General features: G+C 39.0%; 1 non-coding gene and 2 pseudogenes across 1 annotated transcript; all 3 read left to right on the plus strand.

The window, feature by feature from the left end:
• Nucleotides 1–2,426: 2,426 nt before the first annotated feature.
• Nucleotides 2,427–4,417, plus strand: LOC129251519 (small subunit ribosomal RNA). Its single transcript, XR_008582977.1, has one exon. It is a non-coding gene; the product is annotated as a small subunit ribosomal RNA (ribosomal RNA).
• Nucleotides 4,418–5,012: 595 nt separating this feature from the next.
• LOC129251516 (5.8S ribosomal RNA) lies at nt 5,013–5,193 on the plus strand (annotated as a pseudogene).
• Nucleotides 5,194–5,637: 444 nt separating this feature from the next.
• Nucleotides 5,638–8,414, plus strand: LOC129251546 (large subunit ribosomal RNA; annotated as a pseudogene).
• Nucleotides 8,415–12,500: the final 4,086 nt, after the last annotated feature.

Here is a 12,500-nt window from a genome sequence, read left to right on the forward strand (position 1 = left end):
TTAAATAGAAAAAAATTCTCGAATATATATACATATATGAAGAATCTATATTCTATACTAACATTTTATGGAATATAACCTTGGCATATTGCCATTAAAATATATAATAAAGACATTTCAAATCAAACTGAAATGTATTGAAATGAATTTTTCCCATACATTTTTGACAATGTGAGGTGTGCATGGCAAAAAACACTCACGGTGAAGGCATGTGAAATAATATGAAAATATCAAAAGTTAACTAACCAATGATATTGAAGCATATAAATCGAATCATAACTATATGAAACTCGAATTTAAGCCATATTAAACTGGTAATATTGTGATTTTATGCCTGGTTTTCCATACGTTAGTTTAAATAGAAAAAATTTTCGAATATATATACATATATGAAGAATCTATATTCTAATACTAACATGTTATGGAATATAACCTTGGCATATTGCCATTAAAATATATAATAAAGACATTTCAAATCAAACTGAAATGTATTGAAATGAATTTTTCCCATACATTTTTGACAATGTGAGGTGTGCATGGCAAAAAACACTCACGGTGAAGGCATGTGAAATAATATGAAAATATCAAAAGTTAACTAACCAATGATATTGAAGCATATAAATCGAATCATAACTATATGAAACTCGAATTTAAGCCATATTAAACTGGTAATATTGTGATTTTATGCCTGGTTTTCCATACGTTAGTTTAAATAGAAAAAATTTTCGAATATATATACATATATGAAGAATCTATATTCTAATACTAACATGTTATGGAATATAACCTTGGCATATTGGCACTAAAATATATAATAAAGACATTTCAAATCAAACTGAAATGTATTGAAATGAATTTTTCCCATACATTTTTGACAATGTGAGGTGTGCATGGCAAAAAACACTCACGGTGAAGGCATGTGAAATAATATGAAAATATCAAAAGTTAACTAACCAATGATATTGAAGCATATAAATCGAATCATAACTATATGAAACTCGAATTTAAGCCATATTAAACTGGTAATATTGTGATTTTATGCCTGGTTTTCCATACGTTAGTTTAAATAGAAAAAATTTTCGAATATATATACATATATGAAGAATCTATATTCTAATACTAACATGTTATGGAATATAACCTTGGCATATTGGCACTAAAATATATAATAAAGACATTTCAAATCAAACTGAAATGTATTGAAATGAATTTTTCCCATACATTTTTGACAATGTGAGGTGTGCATGGCAAAAAACACTCACGGTGAAGGCATGTGATATAATATGAAAATATCAAAAGTTAACTAATGAAGGCATGTGATATAATATGAAAATATCAAAAGTTAACTAACCAATGATATTGAAACATATAAATCGAATCATAACTATATGAAACTCGAATTTGAGCCATATTAAACTGGTAATATTGTGATTTTATGCCTGGTTTTCCATACGTTAGTTTAAATAAAGAGTTATGGAATATAACCTTGGCATATTGCCATTAAAATATATAATAAAGACATTTCAAATCAAACTGAAATGTATTGAAATGAATTTTTCCCATACATTTTTGACAATGTGAGGTGTGCATGGCAAAAAACACTCACGGTGAAGGCATGTGATATAATATGAAAATATCAAAAGTTAACTAACCAATGATATTGAAGCATATAAATCGAATCATAACTATATGAAACTCGAATTTGAGCCATATTAAACTGGTAATATTATGATTTTATTCCTGGTTTTCCATACGTTAGTTTAAATAGAAAAAATTTTCGAATATATATACATATATGAAGAATCTATATTCTATACTAACATGTTATGGCATATTGGTGTTATTGTATTTTATTCCTGGTTTTCTATAGTTAGTTTAAATAGAAATAAATTTTTGAATTCAAAATTTTATATTCTATACTAGCATTACATAGAAATTATCCTCAACTGTTTGTTTCTTGTATAAATACAGGAAATTAAACAGATGATGAAGAGAAAAAAATAAGAAAAACAAAAATTTATAAGAAAAATTAAATTTTAAACAAAGGAAAAGAGGAGAAAATTTTTTCAATCATATATATTTATGATTAAAAAATAGAATTATGAAATTATTAATTTCAATTCAAAGAGAAAAATTATGTAATATATGAAATTATTACATTAAAAATGCATTTGAAAAAAAAAGTAAAATGTTATTAAGAATGATAAATTATTTGAAAATTGGCAAATATTAAGAAGAAATATCGTTCTTATATTTTTATATAAAATATATAATATAGAGAACGAAAATTCTTTTTCATAAAAAACGGTTTTTGAATTTTGATAAGAAAAGCTAAAGGGGGGTCGCCCCTTTACTTTTTATATACACCGTAATTTATGAAATTTTCAAATATGAAAAACAAAGAAAAATATATAAATAAAAATATTATTCTGGTTGATCCTGCCAGTAGTTATATGCTTGTCTCAAAGATTAAGCCATGCATGTCTAAGTACAAACAAATTAAAAGTGAAACCGCAAAAGGCTCATTATATCAGTTATGGTTCCATAGATCGTTAACAGTTACTTGGATAACTGTGGTAATTCTAGAGCTAATACATGCAATATAAACACGGACCTTATGGAACGTGTGCTTTTATTAGACTAAAACCAAGCGATCATTTGATCGTTAAATTGGTTGAACTCTAGATAACTTGCAGATCGTATGGTCCCGTACCGACGACAGATCTTTCAAATGTCTGCCCTATCAACTTTTGATGGTAGTATCTAGGACTACCATGGTTGCAACGGGTAACGGGGAATCAGGGTTCGATTCCGGAGAGGGAGCCTGAGAAACGGCTACCACATCTAAGGAAGGCAGCAGGCGCGTAAATTACCCACTCCCAGTTCGGGGAGGTAGTGACGAAAAATAACAATACAGGACTCATATCCGAGGCCCTGTAATTGGAATGAGTACACTTTAAATCCTTTAACAAGGACCTATTGGAGGGCAAGTCTGGTGCCAGCAGCCGCGGTAATTCCAGCTCCAATAGCGTATATTAAAGTTGTTGCGGTTAAAACGTTCGTAGTTGAATTTGTGCTTCATACGGGTAGTACAACTATATATTGTGGTATGTACATTACCTTATGTATGTAAGCGTATTACCGGTGGAGTTCTTATATATAATTAATACAATGTATTTTTTATATATTCCTCCTATTTAAACCTACTTCAGTGCTCTTCATCGAGTGTTGTTGTGGGCCGGTACAATTACTTTGAACAAATTAGAGTGCTTAAAGCAGGCTCCAAATGCCTGAATATTTTGTGCATGGAATAATGAAATAAGACCTCTGTTCTACTTTCATTGGTTTTTAGATCAAGAGGTAATGATTAATAGAAGCAGTTTGGGGGCATTAGTATTACGACGCGAGAGGTGAAATTCTTGGACCGTCGTAAGACTAACTTAAGCGAAAGCATTTGCCAAAGATGTTTTCATTAATCAAGAACGAAAGTTAGAGGTTCGAAGGCGATCAGATACCGCCCTAGTTCTAACCATAAACGATGCCAGCTAGCAATTGGGTGTAGCTACTACTATGGCTCTCTCAGTCGCTTCCCGGGAAACCAAAGCTTTTGGGCTCCGGGGGAAGTATGGTTGCAAAGCTGAAACTTAAAGGAATTGACGGAAGGGCACCACCAGGAGTGGAGCCTGCGGCTTAATTTGACTCAACACGGGAAAACTTACCAGGTCCGAACATAAGCGTGTAAGACAGATTGATAGCTCTTTCTCGAATCTATGGGTGGTGGTGCATGGCCGTTCTTAGTTCGTGGAGTGATTTGTCTGGTTAATTCCGATAACGAACGAGACTCAAATATATTAAATAGATGCTTTCAGGATTATGATGTTGAAACTTATATAGCCTTCTTTCATGCGTACATCTTGAATGTACAAGTGTTTGAATGTGTTTATATAAGTGGAGTCGTACCTGTTGGTTTGTCCCATTATAAGGACACTAGCTTCTTAAATGGACAAATTGCGTCTAGCAGTAACGAGATTGAGCAATAACAGGTCTGTGATGCCCTTAGATGTCCTGGGCTGCACGCGCGCTACAATGAAAGTATCAACGTGTATTTCCTAGACCGAGAGGTCCGGGTAAACCGCTGAACCACTTTCATGCTTGGGATTGTGAACTGAAACTGTTCACATGAACTTGGAATTCCCAGTAAGTGCGAGTTATTAACTCGCATTGATTAAGTCCCTGCCCTTTGTACACACCGCCCGTCGCTACTACCGATTGAATTATTTAGTGAGGTCTCCGGACGTGATCACTGTGACGCCTCGTGTGTCACGGTTGTTTCGCAAAAGTTGACCGAACTTGATTATTTAGAGGAAGTAAAAGTCGTAACAAGGTTTCCGTAGGTGAACCTGCGGAAGGATCATTATTGTGTTCCATATCCGTAAGAAAAACAAACAAACAAACAAACAAACAAACAGACAAGCAAACAAACGAACAAAAAGAAAAAAAAAAAAAAAAAAAAGAAAAAAAAAAAAAAATTTATATAATTATTTTGAATCCATAATTCTTTTTATTCTTTTTCATTCAATTTGTGATCCATCAATTATATCATATTAAATATAATATATGATGGTACATTTTGTAATGTTTTTTCTTATTTTTTTCTTTTAAAAACCTTTAAACATGAAAATAAAAAGTTGTACTTATTATTCATTTGATTGAATGATAAGTTAATTTGTTCACAATAACAAAAGTGGTATATATTTATTATATTATTATATATATACATAAAATGATTAAAAAAATACAAAATAATTGAATCATAATAAATACCACCACTGTATTATTGTTGAACTAAGACATTCGCAACTTAATAAAAATGTTTAGAGTTAAATATATTTGATATATATTATTGAAAGAAAATCAATTTATATATTATTAATATTATTTAATTTTACTCTTTCAATTAATATATGCAAAAAAAAATTGACATTTGTTATAAATAAAAATAAATAAAAAAATACTCTAAGCGGTGGATCACTTGGCTCATGGGTCGATGAAGAACGCAGCAAACTGTGCGTCATCGTGTGAACTGCAGGACACATGAACATCGACATTTTGAACGCATATCGCAGTCCATGCTGTTATGTACATTAAATTCAATTTTAAAGTACTGCTTGGACTACATATGGTTGAGGGTTGTAAGACTATGCTAAATAAGTTGCTTATTCTTTTATAAAAATAATTGAATTTAAGCAAATGTGTATATTATTGGATTTTAAATAATTCATAATATTAATAGCAAAAAAAATAAAGATATATAATGAATTTTATTTATTATATATTCTTTAAAAAAAAAATCCTCTCAAATAAAATGAAATGATGAAAATATTGAATCTAAGTATTCTTTACAAAAAATTTTCATATTATTTATATATATATATATAAAATAATAATTTATATATGTAATTAAAAGGAGGAATGTCTAGCATAAAAATTAAATTTTTTATTCTAGGATTGCCTCATTTTACATTATTATTATTTTTATATATTTACAATATATAAAAGGAGAAAAGAAAAATAGAGATGAAAAGATGATATAATTTTTTTATTAAATTGTGAGAAGATAAAAAAAGAATATTAAAACAACCTCAACTCATATGGGATTACCCCCTGAATTTAAGCATATTAATGAGGGGAGGAAAAGAAACTAACAAGGATTTTCTTAGTAGCGGCGAGCGAAAAGAAAATAGTTCAGCACTAAGTCACTTTGTCTATATGTCAAATGTGAGATGCAGTGTATGGAATATCTTAATATCTAGTATGAGAAATTAACGATTTAAGTCCTTCTTAAATGAGGCCATTTACCCATAGAGGGTGCCAGGCCCGTATAACGTTAATGATTACTAGAAAGATATTTCCAAAGAGTCGTGTTGCTTGATAGTGCAGCACTAAGTGGGTGGTAAACTCCATCTAAAACTAAATATAACCATGAGACCGATAGTAAACAAGTACCGTGAGGGAAAGTTGAAAAGAACTCTGAATAGAGAGTTAAATAGTACGTGAAACTGCTTAGAGGTTAAGCCCGATGAACCTGAATATCCATTATGAAAAATTCATCATTAAATAATTAAAAAAATAATGTGCATTTTTTTCATATAAGGACATTGTAATCTATTAACATAATAAAGTATTTATCAAAAGATCATTGGTGATATTAAGTTTATTTAAATTAATTTGCTTTTTAAGCATATTAACATAAAATAAATACTAATGATTTGATAAAGTGTTGATAGATTTTATTATATATAATGCTAAAATTCATTTTTTGAATTTTACAAAAAATTTAATATCTATGATATTAATATTTATTTGTATGCATTTATATGATTAACAATGCGAAAGATTCAGGATACCTTCGGGACCCGTCTTGAAACACGGACCAAGGAGTCTAACATATGTGCAAGTCATTGAGTTATATTAAACTTAATGGCATAATTAACTTAACTTAAATATAATGGGATTAATTTTTAGTCTATTTTTTAATAAATAGTCAATTAATTCAATCCCGGGGCGTTCCATATAGTTATGTATAATGATAATTTATTATTATTTATACCTCTAACTGGAGCGTACCTTGAGCATATATGCTGTGACCCGAAAGATGGTGAACTATACTTGATCAGGTTGAAGTCAGGGGAAACCCTGATGGAAGACCGAAACAGTTCTGACGTGCAAATCGATTGTCAGAATTGAGTATAGGGGCGAAAGACCAATCGAACCATCTAGTAGCTGGTTCCCTCCGAAGTTTCCCTCAGGATAGCTGGTGCATTTAAAAATTATATAAAATAATCTTATCTGGTAAAGCGAATGATTAGAGGCCTTAGGGTCGAAACGATTTTAACCTATTCTCAAACTTTAAATGGGTAAGAACCTCACCTTTCTTGATATGAAGGTTGAGGTTATGATATAATGTGCCCAGTGGGCCACTTTTGGTAAGCAGAACTGGCGCTGTGGGATGAACCAAACGTAATGTTACGGTGCCTAAATTAACAACTCATGCAGATACCATGAAAGGCGTTGGTTGCTTAAAACAGCAGGACGGTGGACATGGAAGTCGTAATCCGCTAAGGAGTGTGTAACAACTCACCTGCCGAAGCAACTAGCCCTTAAAATGGATGGCGCTTAAGTTGTATACCTATACATTACCGCTAAAGTAGATGATTTATAAAACAATTTCGATTGATTTATAAATTTTGAAACTTTAGTGAGTAGGAGGGTACAATAGTGTGCTTAGAAGTGTTTGGCGTAAGCCTGCATGGAGCCGCTATTGGTACAGATCTTGGTGGTAGTAGCAAATAATCGAATGAGACCTTGGAGGACTGAAGTGGAGAAGGGTTTCGTGTGAACAGTGGTTGATCACGAGTTAGTCGGTCCTAAGTTCAAGGCGAAAGCCGAAAATTTTCAAGTTTTTAATAAAAAAAAATATTAATAAAAATATATTTAAAAATAATTAAAATACTTGAATTATTTTGAACGAAAGGGAATACGGTTCCAATTCCGTAACCTGTTGAGTATCCGTTTGTTATTAAAAATGGGCCTTGTGCTCATCCTGGCAACAGGAACGACCATAAAGAAGCCGTCGAGAGATATCGGAAGAGTTTTCTTTTCTGTTTTATAGTCGTACTACCATGGAAGTCTTTCGAAGAGAGATATGGTAGATGGACTAGAAGAGCATGACATTTACTGTTGTGTCGATATTTTCTCCTCGGACCTTGAAAATTTATGGTGGGGTCACGCAAACTTCTCAACAGGCCGTACCAATATCCGCAGCTGGTCTCCAAGGTGAAGAGTCTCTAGTCGATAGAATAATGTAGGTAAGGGAAGTCGGCAAATTAGATCCGTAACTTCGGGATAAGGATTGGCTCTGAAGATTGAGATAGTCGGGCTTGATTGGGAAGCAATACCATGGTTTATGTACTCGTTCTGGGTAAATAGAGAATTACGATTCTTGTTCCCCGGATAGTAGTTACGTAGCCAATTGTGGAACTTTCTTGCTAAAATTTTTAAGGAATTATATCATTCGATATATATTCCTTTTAAATTATAACGATTATCAATTAACAATCAATTCAGAACTGGCACGGACTTGGGGAATCCGACTGTCTAATTAAAACAAAGCATTGTGATGGCCCTAACGGGTGTTGACACAATGTGATTTCTGCCCAGTGCTCTGAATGTCAAAGTGAAGAAATTCAAGTAAGCGCGGGTAAACGGCGGGAGTAACTATGACTCTCTTAAGGTAGCCAAATGCCTCGTCATCTAATTAGTGACGCGCATGAATGGATTAACGAGATTCCTACTGTCCCTATCTACTCATTCGCAGTGTGACTGCTGAGCTGAACGGACGTGCCGTGCGCTGTGTGCTATTTTTGCGATTTCGCTGTGTGCCTGTGTGCTATATCCGCGTGTGATAACCGGTAGTGTTATAGTTGTGCGAGTGACGCTTATATTGTTGTGGCTGTACTATTGCGGTACAGTGTTTACAATTTATTGCGCTAGTGAGTGCCGTTGTCCGAGTGACGCTACTTTGTAGTAGCTGTACAGTGTTTACGAATAATTGAAAGTGCCGTACGGTAGTGTTGTTGGACACTCCAGTGAGTGCCAATATACTCCGTGCTATAGACACAGAGTGCGTGTTTGTGAGTGCTGCTAGATACAGCGTTGGAAATTTTCCATTAAGTTGTTTACAACTTTTGCGGGCGTGCCGTTGTTTTTCGGCGTGGTGTGTTGTGCGTAGCTGTACCATAGCGGTGCATTGTTTACGAGCAATTGCTCAGGTGACTACGGTTTGTGCTGGTGACGCCACTGTTCGCGTGGCTGTACTTTGTGTACAAGTGTACCTTGTTGGTAAGTTGTTTACAACTTTTGAGTGCCGCTATTTCTGGCGTGGTTTTTGGCGTGTGCCGCTAATTTTTGGCGTCCTTCTCGTGTGCGCGTGCCGTTACATTCGGTGTGGGTGTACAGTGCGGGCGTACACTAGGTCTGTCGTGCCGCTATATTGCCATATTTGGCAACAGTAAAAAGAGCGTCCCCTTTTGTGCGTGGGTTAAGTACTGCGCCAAGGTTGAATACTTTGTGCAGGTGCCGCGAACAGAGCGTGCTGCGTTTTGCCTGCGGTCGAGCTCGGCGTTAGCTCCACCTCGGTCGACCCGTCCTTGTTCGGGGAACAGTGTTCCGTCCGGCAAGGCATTGGTGGTGGCCTTTGCCAGACCTTTGGTTGGCGCTGTGGGCTACGCCCTCGCGCTTTGCTTTGGCTCGCCGATAGGTGCAGTCGCTGTGTGCGTACCTGTGCGGGGCTCATTCCTGCCGTGCAGTAGTTGCCGTCGCCCAAAAAGGACCCAGTTTTTGTTGTTGCTCGGGAGGCCTTTATACGGCGAACTCGGCAACCTTAGTGGTGAAGCGTTGGGCAATGCCCAAATTAGAAGGAGTGAGGAAGAGGGCGAACACCCCTCTTCCAAGCGGTTCGGCGGTGCCATCGTCGGCAATGGACGAGACGACGTCCGGAGAGGAGGAGGTGATTTTGCGGTCGCCTCCCCGTACCAAGAAGAAGACCGCTGGAGGTGCAGCGGTTCCGGTGGAGAAGGTATCTCTAAAGGTACCTGAAAAGGTGAGTGGAAGCGAGGGTGGTTCCGAAAGTGGAAAGACTGGGGGTGGGCGTAAGGGGCGGAAGACGGGGGAGAAATTAGGCCCAGCAGGGAAGCGTTTGGAGGAAATCCGCGGGGAATTGGGTGCTTCCCTGAAAGGTTTGGGTGCGATCGGTGGGGATGCCGAACGCAAGAAAGTTGCGGTGCAGTTTATGGGGCGCTTCAAGTCCATTGTGACGGCCTTTAGTGGAGCCGTCATTGACATGGACGGCGTCCCGAAAAGTGTTGCAAAAGACCTCCTGGGGTACTCCTTGGAGTTCGAGGAACTCTTTGTGGAAATGGTGGGGGAGATAGCCCATCTTCGTGGGCAACTAGAAGCCACGAAGATTACCAGGGAGGAAGCACCTCGGAGGACGGCTGGAGCTGCGCTGGCTGGTGCAGCGTCGATGCCGGCACCTCAGGCGCCTGCGCCTGTGTTGCCTGCGTTGCCGGTGCCCAAGCCAGTTGAGACCTGGTCGGTCGTAGTAAGGGGTAAAACCCCCACTACTTCCAAGGAGGTGATCAAGAAAGTTGTAAAGGAGGTTGGGCCTTCCATGGGGGTTAGGGTGCACGAGGTGCGCCCGTTGAAGGATGGAGGTGCGATTATTCGCACCCCATCCGTTGCCGAGAGGGATAACTTGGCAAAAAATGCCAAGTTTTCCGAAGTGGGGCTCGATGTGAGCATACGTCGGAAGCTGGGGCCTAGGGTTGTGGTCCAGGGGGTTCACACGGAGATCTCCCCTGAGGATTTCATGGGAGAGTTGTTCCGGTTGAACCTCAAGGAGTTCAGCCCTGGGTGCCGTGAGAAGGACGTGAGGATGATCAGCCGTCCTTGGAAGGTCAGCCCCGATGGGGTGACGAATGTTGTCCTTGAGGGAACGGACATGCTAATGTCCGCCCTCCTGGAAGCAGGTCGTTGCTACATAAAGTGGTTTTCCTTCCGGGTACGGCCAGACCAACTGACGCCCGGCTGCTTCCGATGCATGGGGTTTGATCACAGGGTGGCAGAATGCAGAGCCAAGAAGGATGTCTGCCGTAGGTGCGGGCAAGAAGGACACAGGAGTGCAGGTTGTGGCAATGCCCCGCATTGTCGCAACTGTGCGTTTAAGGGCAAGCCAGCCGGACATCTAATGATGTCCACTGTCTGCCCGGTGTACTGTGCCATTGTTGCCCGTGCGAACGCTAGACATTGATGGTTGAACTATATCAACTGAACTGTCAGGGGTCATATGCCGTGATGTGTGAATTGGGGGCGTGTATGTCGGAGGGGGGCTGCGGCATTGCTTTGCTCCAGGAACCATACTCCACCAATGGGGTGGTGAGAGGCCTTCCTGGGGGCTTCAGGGTCTTTACGGACCTTGGAGTCAAGGCCGCAGTAGCTGTGTGTGAGCCAAGCTACTCTTGTGTAGTAGTTGACTCATCACAGTGGGGAGTATGTGTGTGTGTCGAGGGGGAATTCGGCAGAATGAATGTCGTCAGCTTGTACTGCAAGTCTGACGAGCCTCTAGAGCCCTACTTAAGATACATTGATGCGGTGCTACTACTTGAGAGTAGCATTCCTGCCATCGTGTGTCTTGACGCGAATGCTACCTCCCCGATGTGGTTCAGCAAGGTATCCAGGCATACTGCTGGATATCGGAGCCACACTCGGGGTGAGGTTATGAGCGAGTGGGTTGTGGCGAATAACCTTCTTGTAGCAAACGAACCAAGCGTATGGTATACGTTTGAGGGGCCTAGAGGTGTGAGTGACATTGACGTGACGCTCATGAATGACGCAGCAGCGGGTAGGTTCGAGTGTAAATGGAGTGTTAGGGGGGGTTGGGGAATTAGTGACCATAATTTAATACAAATTATGGTTACTCCCCGTACCCCGCAGTTAGAAGGGGGGAGTCCATTGAGGCGATGGCGTACCTCGTGTACCGACTGGAACCGATATGGACATACTGTTAGGGAAGCGGTATTGGATATACCGCTTAGGGAGTTTGAGGAATTGGGGGTTGACGAGCAAATTGCTCGTCTATATGAATGTGTTTGGGGTGTGAATGACTTATTGTTTAGGAAAGCTAGGGCTGTGAGAATGAAAGGTGTGAAATGGTGGACGAGTGAGTTAAATTCAAAGAGGAGGTCTGTCCGACGCTTGAGGCGTTTGTTTCAACGCGGCAGGCGGACCAATTCGGAGAATCTGTCTCAGCTCAAGTATCAATTTAGCGTAGGGATGAAAGAATATAAGAAGATGCTTGTGAGAGTGAAGGAGGAAGAGTGGAGGAGATTTGTGGGGGAAAATAGGGACGACCCTTGGGGACAGGTCTATAGGATCTGTCGGGGTCGTCGAAATGAGATGGCTAGCTCTCTTCGCGTAGGTGATACTGTATTATCGACGTGGAGAGAGTGTGCCAATGTTCTGTTAGGCGAGTTTTTTCCCAGGGCTGAGGTTCAGGTTCCTCCTGCACAAGAGGTGCCTGTCCCTCCAATAGAAGCTGAGGAGTTGGATTATGCATTTGGCCTGGTCAGGTCTAAAAGGTCTCCAGGTTTTGATGGTTTGAACGGAGAGATGTGCAAATGCTTGTGGAAGTTCATTCCGGAATATTTGGAGGCCATTTATGATAAATGCATATGGGAGGGATATTTTCCACGCGAGTGGAAAATTGCTAGGGTCGTTGCACTCTTGAAGTCGCCCGATAAGATCAGGAGCGATCCTCGATCTTATCGTGGTATCAGCCTCCTTCCGGTGCTTGGAAAAGTGCTGGAAAGGGTTATGGTTGAGCGGCTTCAGGAGCTAACTCGGGGTGTTAGGTCGGATAGGCAGTATGGGTTTAGGAAAAG

This window comes from Anastrepha obliqua, unplaced genomic scaffold (assembly GCF_027943255.1).
Source record: "Anastrepha obliqua isolate idAnaObli1 unplaced genomic scaffold, idAnaObli1_1.0 ptg000027l, whole genome shotgun sequence".
NCBI lineage: Eukaryota > Metazoa > Arthropoda > Insecta > Diptera > Tephritidae > Anastrepha > Anastrepha obliqua.